Source organism: Vairimorpha necatrix, chromosome 11 (assembly GCF_036630325.1).
Source record: "Vairimorpha necatrix chromosome 11, complete sequence".
Lineage (NCBI taxonomy): Eukaryota > Fungi > Microsporidia > Nosematidae > Vairimorpha > Vairimorpha necatrix.
The window spans coordinates 697,746-713,494 of record NC_088826.1 but is presented as its reverse complement, the minus strand read 5'-3'; the positions used below and the strand labels follow the sequence as shown (position 1 = coordinate 713,494).

Below are 15,749 nucleotides of genomic sequence, written 5' to 3'. Positions count from 1 at the left end.
TTATTTAATTCTTTAGTTATGTACCTACATGCTTTAACAAGTGGTACAAAGTTTTTATGCGTTCCAGAGAGTCTTTGTAGTTCTCCTAGAACAGTTGTTTTTGTTAAAGACAAAAAGTCGATGAAGAAATTAACTTCCTCACAGATATTAGAACCTACGAACTTTTCTTTAATTTTGCCTAGTACCTTAGGGCACACGTTTTCTCTAATCATCAAAAGTACTACTTCCGAATCTTTAAATTGTTTTATAAGTGGTATATCTTTATTTTCAACATCCGTTAGGGCTGCCCATGCGTCTCTAGATTGAGGTTTCCCTTGTAATCCGAGTCCAGAAGCAAGAGCTAGCCTAAACTTACATTTGGAAATAATTCTACCATCCTTTATAATTTTCATAAGAGCTTCTTCCGTTAGCTCTTTGGCCCAGTTTTTCACTGGAAAAACTGGACTTCTTTTTTGTTGACATTTCTCATTGTTTCTATTTTTCATTTTTTGAGTAAAATTTATTTTATGATATTGTAATCTTTTTTTTTTATAGTCTTTAGTAGATAATTTGTTTTTCTCATGTAAAGCTGCATGAATAGAATTTTTGGGCACTTTTACATTGCCAGCGGATTCCACTTTAAGTGATTTAAATCTATTAAAGTTGGATTTATACGTGGTTTTACCCCTTCTGTTTTTCTTCAAGTCTATCTGGACTTTAGGCTTGAATGTGTGTTTGACAGATGTCCATCCGTCTTCATTTGTATGGTAAAGTTTGACTTCATTCTTAGGAGCTTTTCTTTTACCAGCTATAATAGCAGAGATAGTTGACAGATGTCTAACTACTGCTTTTTTGTTAATGGAGGCTATATCTAGCTTACCATCTTGTGTTTTACTATTCTTGTTAATTATAATATTTGTAGACGCATTTGAGACACCTATACATTTTCTTTTGCCATCTTCTGACAATCGATCTTCTTCTTCTACTTTGACAGCAGACACGATATTTTTGACATTAATTAAAACATCTTCATTTATGATTTCTAATTTAGAAATATCATTGTTTCCAGTAGCTAACTGAAGGGTTTCGCTACTGGTATCATTTGGAACATCGGAGTTATTATCCTTTTGTTCTACACATTCTTTTGAGTGATTCTCAATCATTATCTCAAATTTATTTTTTGATGAATCAGTAATTTGATCACTGTCATCCATCACATTATTTTTAATCAAATTTTTTAGTTTGATGTTTTGTTTTTCTAGCTTTTCATGAAAGAGCTCCAGATATGTCTGCTGAATCAATACTAATTCAGTAGTGCTAGATATGTATCTTTTAAGATCAATAAGATCTTTATTGTTATCTTTTTTTGATGTGTCAAAAATATCATTTTTATTAATTCTTTTTGAAAGAATTTTGATTTTCTTGAGAAAATATTTCATTTCTCCATCATTTTTAAAAGTAACACTTGGGAAACTTTTACTAGCATATACATGCTTAGTTTGTTGTTTTAAATACATTTCTGTATCTAAATTGTTGTTTGGACCACCAAAGTGGTCACTTTTTGCTCTACTGAGCTCGCTCCTGCTTTCTCTTACTTTACCCTTCATAGAGATCTGCACCTAGTTAAAAAACATAATAAAAAAAAAAAATAAAATTGTTTATTGTAAAAAAGACAGAATCAGCAAAACGAAGAAAAGCCACCAAGCCACCAAAAACTCCACCAACCAGAAAAACATCAATAATTGCGATTACACGCCAGCATACCTCAACGGCCTCGCTTGTAGGAGAAAAATTTGTTCCCGTAGGTAACAGATCCTTAGTCATCTCTGACTACATATTTCGCGGACCTGACGAAAACACAACGCCTGGTTCAATACACCATTTAAGAACACGACTCAGTTCAGCGGAACAATACAGCTTCAGTATCATGCCCAACCTCTCCCAGGTTAAAAATATGAAGAATTACTCGAAAGTTAACGGTGTCCTTCTCACCAGCAATGGGTCTCCCACCCCTAGAGTATAGCTGACCCTACTTACCAACCAGCAGCCGAAGGTTGGTAAGACTTAGAGATCTGCACCTAGTTAAAAAACATCGGTCCCACCCTCCGCGACGTGGACGCTCTCTTGTGGAGGGTAGGGTACCAAATCTAGACATAAAGTACGCTCTCTTATAGTATACAACACCTACTATACATACAAAAAAAGCAGTAACCTCAAAATGTCGGCATACACCTTCATTCTTACAGTTCTGCTTAAAAGAGTAGTATTCTCCTAAATGTATCTTTGAGCTACGCTTCAGGCTTAAGAGGCTTTCAGCCTTAATCGAAACGACGTAGCTAAGCAACATAACTTAATAGTTAATCGCACTACCAGTGGTCATCACTTAGAGTTCCTCTCGTACTATCAAAGTTCACTCAAAAATACTTACAGTAGGGTAAAACTAACCTGTCTCACGACGGTCTAAACCCATCTCACGTTCCTCATTACCGGGTGAACAATCCAACACTTCGTAACATATACACTACGATGATCAGAAGAGACGACATCGAAGAATCAAAAAGCAGAATCGCTATGATCGCTTGCCTGCTACAAGCCAGTTATCCCTGTGGTAACTTTTCAATCACCCAATACATAATGAATGTAATTGGGATCGCTAGGCCAAGGTTTCCCTACTAAATACAGTCATATGCATAAAGTAAAGCAGATTTATTCCCTTATAATAAACTGATGGTTACCATCCATCATTCATCTACCTTAGGACAGCTGTGTTACTTTTTAACAGCTGTACCGCCCCAGCCAAACTCCCCATATATTCTAATAAATAAATATTCAAACATACTAGTGGTTTCACAATACTTCTCCCACCTCTCTACAATATACCGAATATTTATTAAAACATACTAAAGTCAAGCTCAACAGGGTCTTCTTTCCCCGCTGATAAATAACAAGCCCGTTCCCTTGTCTCGTGGTTTCACAAAATTGTAAGTAGGGACAGTAGGAATCTCGTTGCTCCATTCATGCGCGTCACCAATTAAATGACGAGGCATTTGGCTACCTTAAGAGAGTCATAGTTACTCCCGCCGTTTACATTCGCTTACACAACTTTAACAATAAATGCACTGGGCAGAATTCACTTCTTGTAAATACAAAAAGCTATGTTTTTAATAAACAGTCAGATTCCTTACATAGTAAAAGTTCTAGCATGCTAGAGCCAATCTTTATCCCAAAGTTACAGATCTAATTTGCCGAATTCCCTTACTTACTTTAATTTAAAATATTTGTTATGATACAAAGACACCTGATGCGGTGTATAGGTACGGTTAAAATTATTTTATTTTTATCAAGTATATATAATTAACTATTTCTTATCATGACAATCCATAGTTAAAATAAAATTTAATTCATTTATCTTAAATTTATTGAAATATACTGTCATTATCAAGTTACCTTATAATAATTTAATAAAGAATTATTAATCTTTTTTGTTTTTATAAATAACACCGATTCACTTCAATAATAATTGAAAACCCTAGTCTATATCTATACAAATATATTGTTACTGCCTCCAAGATCGGCTCATTTGTTTCTTCTATATATACTCACATATATACTTCAATACAAACAAATTGCACAGCTACCTAAATATTTATTAGAAACATCTCATAAAAGTAGTAATCTTCTTCCATTTTATACAATAATACATTCGGTAGGTACGTTGTAACACGTTTCTTAGCGGATTTCTACTTCCATAACAACCGCCCTACTGTCTCAATGTATTCATCATATTTATGGTATAATATCTACTATTTAGAATATTTAATATTTCATAAGGTTCATCCCTTTTTGCACATCATTCTTACAATCATGTGCCCACTAGTTATACAATAGATTCATTATATAAATTTAATTTATATAATTCCATAGAATTAAAGATTTCTCATAGTAAAAAAACTATAACAGTGTCCTACATCTATGTCCTATATAATAATAACTGCTGTCCTGAGAGACATTTCGCTGTGAACCAGCTACCACACAGTTCGATTGGTCTTTCGCCACTATACACATCTTAAATCATCGATTTGCACGTCAGAATGATTATGGTCCTCCAATAAACTGTTGCTTATCTTCAACCAGAACATGTATAGTTCACTGTGTTTCGGGTCTTATAATTATAACTAATCAAGTTAATAAAGATTAAAAAATTTAATTTTTATCTTGCTATAATTATAATCTCCTTGGTCCGTGTTTCAAGACGGGTCCTTAAAAATAAGGCTAAACTCCACACATTTTCACAAGTTCCTTCGCAGTACTTATTTTCTATCGGTATACCATTATATTTAACCTTAGATATTTCATTCTACCTTTATTCAAACTGCACTACCAAGCAGCTCTACTCAAGTACATTATTCTATTCTATTAATAACGAATATAATATTCTCTATAAATATAATTAATAGAATAAACCATTTACAACTCCAATTAAGGATTACAATGGAGGGTTATTTCTTGTTCACTCGCTGCTACTAAAGAAATCCTAGTTAGTTTCTTTTCCTCCTTTTAATGATATGCTTAAGTTCAAAGGGTTATCAATACATTATAAATATATTAATTAGGTAAATAATATACTTTCGTATTCTATTACGACCTTCATCGTTATGGTATCCTATTGATCCCATGTGTGGGTAAATTTAATAATTACTAATTAATTTAAATTTAACTTATTATGATCCTGCTAATGGTTCTCCAACAGCAACCATGTTACGACTTATATCAGATCTAATACATATTGTTCAAGTAGTTTTCACTAATTTCACAACACATATCATCTTAGATAGCGACGGGCGGTGTGTACAAAGAACAGGGACACATTCAATTCTACTTATTTAATAAAATTTACTAGCAATTCCAAGTTCAAATATCTCTTACAAAATATTATCCCATAAAGATTATATATCTATTGTATTGCGCGTGCAGCCCAAAATGTCTGAGGGCATAACGGACCTGTTTTAATCCTTTCCTTCCTACACTGATTGTGTCTGTCTATTAATAAAAGGGTCTCACGTCTTGTTGAAATTAATCAAAACTTCACAGCATCCATTAAAAACGGCCATGCACCACTATTATCATTCTCAGATTATAAATCTTCTCTGAATAATAAAATATTGGTAAGTTACCTCGCGTTGAGTCAAATTAAGCCGCACAATCCACTCCTTGTGGTATTCTTCCGTCAATTTCTTTAATTTTCAATCTTGCGATCATACTATCCCCAGAGCCAAAAAACTCAAATTTCTATCATCTAATACAATTAATATCATATCACATCGTCGGCATAGTTTACTGCTGGAACTACAATGGTATCTAATCATCTTCGCTCCTCCAGCTTACGTCCTTGTTCAAAAAATACATACAAGTGTACAGCTTTCGCTTCTGTTCGTCCAGTCAGGGTCGTCACATTTCATCTCTCTCCCAACTATACAGTACACCTCATATTGCTTCTTAAATATAAACTACGGACTTTTTAACTGCATCAATCATCATACACACTCTTGGAACAAGTATTACCGCGGCTGCTGGCACTTGATTTGCCCTCCAATTAATCACCTCATATACTTTTACAATATGAAACAATAGAATATTACTTCCCATAACTGCCTCAGATAAAATCCATAGGTCAAGTTTCGCCCCTGCTGCAATCCTTAGACTTAGTAGCCGTCTCTCAGGCTCCTTCTCCGGAATATTACAAAGTAATACCGTTACCCGTCATTGCCTTGTTAAGCCATTACCTTAACAACTAGCTGATAGGTCTCACTCTTACTGTATATGTCTTATGCTACACTTTAACGCAGTTATACTAATTTAATACATTAAATAAAGTGAGTATTACTGAGCAGTCCATTTTTCCATATCAAAAACATGCATGGGTTAATCTTAGGGAATAGCGTCTACGTCAGGCAGAATCAACCTGGTGTTGTGTATTAAAAATCAATATATTTGATTTTAATCAGTATTTATGAAAATATTAGAAATAAATATATTTCTTAATACAAATTCTTATAATATAAAATATGAAAACTATAATTGTTTAAAAATACTTAATAAATGATATAATATCAGATTGGATGAAATAAAATTTTACAAGGGTAAAAAATTATTTTAATAAATCAGCAAATGATTGATTAATCACTGATTCACTGATCAAAATTGTAATCTGAGATTAGCAACATTTATAATTGTGTAAATAATGTATAAAAAACAAAATGGATTCTACATGATGCTTCATGAACAACTGAGACTATATGATACTGCAGTATTATACATAACACAACTTATATATTTATCTTAAATTATGATTATTCTAATAATTAAATGATCTATTATCTAATTCTCAGATATAAAATTATTTTGTCTAATACACATTTGTTTTGTTTATTTGTTGACTTAAACAAATAAACAAGAAACTTGACATTTTTAAGATGTGAGATGACACTTTGACTTTGATACTCACATAAAAATATATTATATCTTTTCCATGGTGAGTTTGTGATGTATAATACAAATAAATGCATCATGTATAATTGTATATTAATTTATGTAGTATAAAGTACATATGCTCTTAAAATATATTTTTATTTCTTCACTTACTGATAGCTTCATTGGCCTTGTTCCTATTTGATTACATGCACTTCTTTTTTTATTTTTAATGTATGTTTAACAAGAATACTAATTGTTTGTATCGTACATGAAAATATATCTCTATAAATATTTTTTGTTGATTTTTTGACGTTTATCGGTCAATGATAAGTTGTTTGACAGATTTATTTTATGTGATATGTCATTATGACATGAAAGTAGCCCTACAAAAATATAAAATTATACAGGTATATTTTGTTAGCTTTTGATAAATACAAACAAAAGTAGTGGATTTTCTAAAATATAAACATTGAGCCACAAAATTAATATATGAAACGATGAAACACCTAAAAAAAATGATAAAGCAACATACCATCATGACCAGGCCCTTTATTTGGCCGCGACAGAAAAAATAATATATTTTTTGAGAGGTAATTTTGAAACATTTACATATAACTTTAGTTAGAGGAGGAGTTGTAACTGTATATAACCAACGTGGGAAATCGATGTAGCTGTTACAAGAATTGTAAATATTTTAGTGTAATATCTCAACCCTTCTTTTAAAATGTTTTTAAAGCTTATGCAGGCAAACAAATCTCTACTTGTAAAAATATGTTTCGTCAATATTTGATCGGATACTACAGCAAGAATATATAAAAAAACATATATTTCTAAAATATTTAGTTTCTCATTTATATATATGTTTTAAAACTATTTAAAAACTTAAATATAACATTCAATTATTTGAACTCTCGTGGATCTATTTAATTTGACTGTAATTAACAATATTTACAAGTAACCCCCTTTTAGTGAAAACTTCAATTTAAATTTATAAGATTATGTTTCTGAATTTGTAAAACGTCTTTGTGTCTCTCGGGATATATTGTCTCCAACAAAAAATTAGAAAATATTAACAAAATGCATTTTAATGTCTAAAAAAAGAAAACAATAATTTTTTAGAAATAGGCCCTTGATTTAATAAAGAAAATTTTTTTATCAAAAACAGTCGTATAAATATAAAATAAATAGATTCCGATTATAAATTAAAAATATGAAAATAATTTTTGCATTAGATTAGTGAAATAAAAAAAATATACAATTGAGAATTGTCTCATGGCTTTAAGTTTTTTGCGAAGCGACCCAAAAAACTCTAGAATTGGGCTATAATGGCTTATTCCTTTGCATATTTTGATATCTAATTTTTTGTCTGGATTCCAAATTCATTTTGTGTAATTTTGTCCGTATTTGTCTCAGTACAGTCTTCTAGCTCTAGCCTAATTGCATATATACTGTGGCTGTTTGAACAATAACATATGTTGTATTTTACAGTTCATACGTTTTCTTTAAGCTTTATTTATTTTTACCATAAACAATGACTACTAAATATGGTTTCAATATTTAAAGAAATCATTGTATCGTTAATCTTAAAGTCGCAATGTATGAGATACAGAACTTACAACTGAGTTTTGATTTCTAATAAAACACTAGTAGAATCTGATTCTATTTTCATTTAAATTAAAACCAATCCAAAATGTTTTTAGGTCTTTATTATCGTAAAAAATCTAATACTTCATTTTAAACTATAATTAATTTCATTTATGCGAAATCATTATACGCCATATAAAATGTGTAAACTTCGTGCTCTTCAAAATTTATACGTCAATATGTTACAGTATAGTAGAATTTGAATTATGGATTTTTATATTATAAATTATAATTATTTCTGGATTATTTTTATATTAGCGATAATTATATTATAGATATTTGGCTTTTGTGTAACATATCAATACATTGAAATACGAAGAAGTGAGAAACAATGACAGAATGTACATAGTTGTTTGTCTAAACACCCTAACGGTTTCAGGCATTTAATAGGATGCTTAAACTTCCTATTTGAGTTCAGATTTATGTGGTTCGAGTTAAAAATCTTTCCGAAATAAAAATTACTGCAATATCTTTTTTATCTAAATTTTTTTTTAGACATAAAGAGCCGATTCGATTATTTTTAAAAAAATATTTGTTTTAGAAACAGGATCAATTTACATTGTATTGTTCAGACAAACATAAACACTTTATGTTGGACTTCCAATATCTATTTACATATAACATTTATGCATTTTCTCATATTATAAAGTTTTTCTTGAATAAAGTAGTCATTATTCATAATATAAAAACAATAATCGTGTAAGACACTCCCGTTACTAGTATTTTAATTCCCTTTGTACAACTCGACTTTCATCATCTTCAATAAGACCTTTGCATTTTTTTAAAAAATTTGAAATATCCTGGATAAATTTTCAATTTGTTATTTTCATATTTTTTTATATAAGTATTATTGTTTTAATTTTTAATTATTGTTTTTTCTTAATATTTTAAAAGTACACTAGCGTATGCATTCTTTTTTTTTATAACGCTATCAACTTGATTCGTTCTTCTTCTTGTTTTTTATTTAAACTTCTACCTGTGCTGGGTGAATTTAAAAAAAAAAGATCATGGTTTCTAAAAAATTAGAAATTACATCTAAGCAAAACTTAAATAGAAAATTAAATCATACCAACCTAATAACAATAATAAAGTATCTTCTAAATGTTTTAGGTTCAATTGTTTTATACTAATTATACACATTTTTATGAGTAATATGTTTTCGTTTTTTTTTTTGTGGAAATGTTAAAAAACCCTAAAAAATGTCTTTATGATATATTGGATTTAAGTTTTACAAAAACATAATTCGTTTAAAGATGTAATTAATATAATAAATGCTCTTCGAAAAATCAGTTTGAGAATCTCAACTAGATTAAATCTTAATGACACAATAAGTATGAAGTTATAAAATTGGTGTGTTTTAAAACACGAAAAAAATAAAAACCATTTAACATTATTGGTGTAATATAGTAGAAGTAGATATATAAAAAATATAATGCCATCATTGACTTTATAGCCACAAAAATGGGTTTGTATAAAAATAGAAAGTTTAATCGGAGTTTGTTAATCTGACACAGAAGTGACTTATAGTAATAATGATCTAAAGGTGAAATGAATCCAAATGTATTATATCCCAATTTGTAAGTACAAAAAACTATACTCTAATTCCGATGCTTTTAAGTCTCATGATATGATGTATGCCCTGGTCTCTACGAAATATATCATAAAATATATCGTAGAACTCATTCAAAACGAATTAAAACATAAAATTTAAATTTAATTGATATATTAGCGTACATAACGAATTGTCAATTACAAAATACAATTTGATGATTTAAAATAAATATATCATTTCTAAATCTTTCTAAACTCATTAAATTTTACGTCTAGTAATACGTAGACCTTTTACAACAAAAAAATGATTTTATAAGTATATAAGCCATGAAAAAAAAATATGATTAAGATAAATTTTAGTAAAAATATGCTAAACGATGTTTTTATGTAGATTAGTATTATTGTGTTTGTTCGAGCAAATATCAATTAGAAATAAACTCTATTAATAATGATTTTCATAAAAAATAAATAATGCATCTTTCACGCTTGTAAATGACATGAGTCTTTACAAAGGCACATTATTATAAGATTCAAATTCAAACTTTTAAGTCATAACTTTAATAGTAATATATCAGAAAAAAAAAGAAGTGTTAAAGAAAAGTGTTTTTTTTTTGTGTATTGAGAAAATATGTTACACTAAGTATTTATTTAATTTCTAAATCTTATGAGATGCAATTGAAGCATTTCCCTATCTTTATTACATACTTCTTCAAGTACTAACTTTCCACATGTTATGTCAACGTGATACATCTTATGATTTATCATCACAAATAATAAATCATCGTCAGTGATATATAGACACACGGGCATACGATGCTTGGAACTGAGTTTACTAGTAATTTGATAGAGTAGGAATGGATCATATAATTTTCTAGGAATTTTCAACAGTTTACCATCACATTTGTCAATTACTATTTCTTTTTTTGTGTGTTGATATGTGTGTTCATTTTCTGCTAAAGAAATATTTCCATCTTCGACTGTCTTAAATTCAAAAGATTTTGATTTTATTGTCGTCGTTTTATTTTTTCTTTCTTCATCGGCATAAAAAAATTCTTGAAAATATTCATTATGTTCGATAGTAGGAGGTACTAAGCAATTATCTATTTTCACGTCACAATATTCTTCCGAGCTCTGAATATAAATGTCTGAAGAAGACTCGCTTTCTTGTCTTGATCCATGAGATTCTTCGTAGTGTTCATTATTACAAAGGCGTCGCTTATGATTATTATCATTGTATGAGTTTTTATCAATACAACATCTTTTTGTTTTAAAACAATGCTGTTTATAATCATAACTGCAGCACGGTCTTTTATTTAAATGACATCTACAATTATTTTTACGATCATTACTGCAAGCTCTCGGTCGTGTCTGTTTACAGCACGATCTCTTGTCAATGTAACAACATGAACCTTTATATCTTTCAAATTGACGGGGCGCTGATTCTTGAGTTAGAAAACTCTTTTTGGATTCTGTCATTTTACCTTCATGATCTTTAATGTTACAGAATGATGTTGTTTCTTGCGTATTACAACACGACACGCGAGGTTGGCTTTTCATTGTAAAACCAGATTTGTTAACTAGCATCTGATTACACGAGCATAGACTTTCGGCCCTTTTATCTGTACTACAACAGGTCTTGGATTCTACATTCTTTGCTCCGCAACATGATTTAGGTCTCTCTTCCTTAATAGCACAACATTCTTTAGTAGATTCACCTAGTATTTTAGGTCTACATGGACAATCACCTATGCACATTGCGTATTTACTACTGATTCTGTCTTTGATGTATGGGACAAGAGCTCCATTAGAATACAATACCATGGTCTCGGGGCAATCTTCCCACCCAAATACATAGGCCTTTTCAATGTTCATTTTATTCAATAAGTTTACCATGGCATTGATATTTGTAGAATTAGCTACAACCCCTCGTCTACCTACAGCCTTACAAATATCTTCGGGTATTTGTTCGCATGTTCCTTCTGCAATGACAGCAGTAAATGGTCTTATTGTTTTAATGAAAACAATGAGCAAGTTCACGAAAAACATATTGGGGTTAAATTTTTTTCTTTATTTATAGTTTTATTTGTTTGTTTAAATAACTTTTTAATCAACAAACTTAAACAATTTTACATATAAACTCAATCAATTTTACAATATTACAAACAAACTCAAACAATATTGCAAACAAACTTAAACAATTTTACAATGGAACTTAAACAATATCGCACACAAACATAAACAATGAAACAAATTTATTAATACAAAAGGTTATAATGTAGATATAAATATAACAGGACAAATATGACAAGTCATGTTTTTTAACATGATAACAAAAGTAAAATAAGTGATGTTATGAAAAAAGATGCCTGCCACCAAGTTGATATTGTCGGTATTTATCCTTAATTCTATTTAAAGAAATTATTGTGCTAGTTTACAACAGATATTTTAGTTAATTATTGAGTTCTGTACGTCTATGATATTTTAAGAATAAATTCCTGATGAATCTCCATTGTTGTAACTATATGTATGTTATTTTTGTACCATACAACACACAATGAATGTTTATTGTTTATTTCGCATTATTTTTTAATTTTTTAAAAGAATTAAAACAAAGAAATGATAGCTATAGATCTGTGTACATATAATTATACGAGTTAGAATTTAAATTAAATTAAACAAGAAAGATACTACAAAATTAAATATTGATTCGATATTAAAATCCAACATTGTAGAATCTCTAAATATACTTTAATCGGTACATGACCGTCTGAAACCTGCATTTTAAATTTAAAAAAGTAAATATAAAAAAAAAATATATAAAGAGACTTTAAAATTTATTTTAAATCAAAAAAAAGATGATTATTTATACATCGGTTTGGGGTATTTTATAAGACAAAGGAACTATAAAAGGTACTCAGAGTGTTGTCCTATTAATTCCATTCTTACTAAATATATCTCTTGAAACGAAAACAAATTCTTTATTGTTTGGTATTGTGTCTCGAGATCGTATAAGTAAACGAAATTGACGACGTGGTTCATAGTCCTGTGCTTATCAGCGCGATTTGTCTGTACAGCAAAATATGTTCTCCATTGATCAGTAACCACAATAGAACATGATGATATATTATATTGCATTACTTCAAGTAGAAAAGCCGCATTTATACAGCAAACAAAACAAGTAAGACAACCGTCATTTATGCATTATTCAATTTTTTAAATGAACTTTAATTTATTTCCATATAAAAAAAACTCATCTGTTTTTCAAATTTTGGTTTTTTTTTGTATAAAGGGTCTTTTCAAATTTTCAATGCGGGTTCCAAACGGTAATGTACTAATTTTTCTTCTCCTTGTGTCTTTTGTTGATTACATTGACAAGGTTTACGACGTTTAAGATATTGAACAATTGATTCGTTTTATTTGGGCCATTGATAGTTTCTTTTTTTATCATGAAGCATTGTATCTCTTCCACCATAGTTTGTAAGCTTTTTATATGCATCCTCAGGAAGCGCTGGCCTATCTTCGACTGGCGATAAGTTCTTTGTTTTTGTGTTATTTACTTAATAATACTGTGTATCTTTAGAATCGATGAGCTCATCTTTTGAGCACTTCAAATCGTTAGTTCGGTTTGACGGTTCATAAGTTCTATTTAATACATCAGCCTCAATGATTTTTGTGCCTTTCTTGTAGTGTATCGGGGAACCAAAGCTTTAAAGTTGTTACCCTATGTTCTAGTTTCATATTATAAAATATATGTTTAGTTTAGGAACTGTGTGGGCAGTGTATTTAATTATTAGTTTAAAACCAAGTCCAAGGATATAGTTTATAGTGCTATATCCCCAAGCCATTGCTAGATATTTTTCACAGTTAATAGGTATTTTATTTGCTTAGGGCAGTTTTTTTATCCCCAATCAATAGCATAAGTTCACCAACTTTTAATTCTTAAAGGCCACACTTGATTCCGTTATTAGAAGTAATTATTGTAAGAACAATAAGTTTTGTAAAGTCTGTTACGTTTGTTGCTATGACAGAATTTATCTATAGTTTTATGTTGCAAAATGCGTCTCACATTCTTCATTCCTTTAAAATTAATCTTTGTTTTAAAGACCATCAAGTGCATCATTTAATGGTTGCGAAATTGTTGCTAGCCGCGCGATATATTTTTTATAGTAATTAGCAAATCCTAGTTTTTTTGTAGGGGTTTCTTATTTTTGGTTCTTTTAAATTTAAAATCTTTCTCTGATGTTCTCTTTTTGGTCTTTGAGTTGACTCGTTGATCTTAGATGGCAAAAGTTTTTTTTTGTACATTTATAATGCATTTTTTTTCTATAACTTATTGTAGAACTTCTAAAAAGCTCTGATCAGCTCTTTTCGGAATCGCCATATACAATTATGCCGTCTATATAGGCCTTTAATTTATTTTTCATGATATCGCATAAGATGTTGTCCATTATCTTATGAAAAATTGCAGGTAAATTCTTAAAACCTTATGGCATTTTAGTACTTTGATACAAATTGTTCTTAAATAAAGGGATGTTTTAAATTTATCCTTAGGATCAATTTTAATTTGGAAAAATTTTATCCGTTAGGTTTTATACTGTGAAAATCTTTTTGCTCTGTGTCATATCGATAGTTTCATTTATTTTTGGGACCGAGTAATTATTGTCCTCTACGATTTTATTTAACCATCTGTTGTAACAGATATTCTATATTTTCATCGGGGGGGTTTTTACTGGGGGCATGATTGTATCATGGCTAGGTTGTCTTTTTATATAACTTGAATTTAATAGCTTTGTTTTTGCTTTTCAGTTACCTTTTATGCCCCATTTGGTATATTTATTTTTTTAACATTGACTCAGGTTGCTTCTTTTGTATTTATTGTGCCTAATATTTTATTAGAACCTTCTGATGGCTTACTTTAAATACTTTACAACCCTTCTTCTCAAGTTCACCTATCTCATGTCTCAATTTTTTTAATTTACATAATTTAGGGGTTCAATCAAAAGATGAACTGATTATTGGTCATAATGTTGAAGTTGGTCGTTATTTGGATGTTATATAAGGTGCAGTTATTTCTACGTACTCTGTTAAAGTGTTTTCTTGTTCAAAGATATTAGTTTTAGTAGTCACTTTTATTTTGTTGTTAAGAAATCTCTTTTCTTCTACCAGCTTCCAACTAATTAAATTACAAATACTTCTAATATCTACTACTGCATATATTTTATCGCCCGCAATACATACTACCGTTGTCTTGACTTCTCCTAATGGTGTTTGTAGATTGTTAATTATAATTTTTAAGTACATATTTTGTTCTCTTCCGGAACATATTTGTTGATTCTTTTTTGCTTAATGCTAACCCTATGGATTTTTTATTTCCAAATTTTCCTTTTTTTTTCATTAAGTATTCTCTCCTCCTTAATAATTCTATCTTATTTAAGCAATCCTCGAATAGATACTGGTTGAAAAAGTAGCCTCTAAATGTTACAAATCCTTCTATAATAAAATGTCCTTAAAATTATTTAATTGCCGATTTCTTCCTAATGCCCGAATCATAAGCAATAGTTATAACTCTTGCTAGTCATTCTCTCACTGGTTCATTTAAATTTTGTCTAGCTTCTAGTAATTTAAAAAGTGTATTTTTTCTGTCATTTTTTTCAATTCCCCTTTTAGTTGCTTCATATTACATTTATAGATTTTTCTATTTGTGTAAGTAGAATTTGGGCCTCCCTCTCAAAAATCATAAGGAAAATTGATATCTTCGCCTTGTCTTGGATAATGTTATGGGGGTTGAACTGTAACTATAAATATTCCAAGTCTGCCTTGGCCTTAGAAATTCTGAATGTTAATCCTTTCATTTTCAGTTCCGCACCAGCTGCCACGTCGAAAGAGTTAACAAGCAAAAGGGTTATTTTTTTATATAGTATATAGACACAAACCTAATATACAAAGCTCCACTATTTTAATACATTTGTAAATTTTTTTTAATTTTGAAAAAGATTTAAATAATTCATATAATTGTGCATTTTTCCTAGATGTTAGATGTTGATAGCACTTATATTTAGGAGCGCTTATATATTTTGAATTTCAATTTCAAATACTAATATGAT

General features: G+C 29.6%; 2 non-coding genes across 2 annotated transcripts; both read right to left on the bottom strand.

The window, feature by feature from the left end:
• Positions 1–2,181: 2,181 nt before the first annotated feature.
• On the bottom strand, positions 2,182–4,667 carry VNE69_11807. The gene has a single exon (XR_010574023.1). It is a non-coding gene; the product is annotated as a 5.8S-23S ribosomal RNA (ribosomal RNA).
• A 34-nt stretch (positions 4,668–4,701) lies between these two features.
• VNE69_11806 lies at positions 4,702–5,946 on the bottom strand. Its single transcript, XR_010574022.1, has one exon. It is a non-coding gene; the product is annotated as an 18S ribosomal RNA (ribosomal RNA).
• Between the last annotated feature and the right edge of the window lie 9,803 nt (positions 5,947–15,749).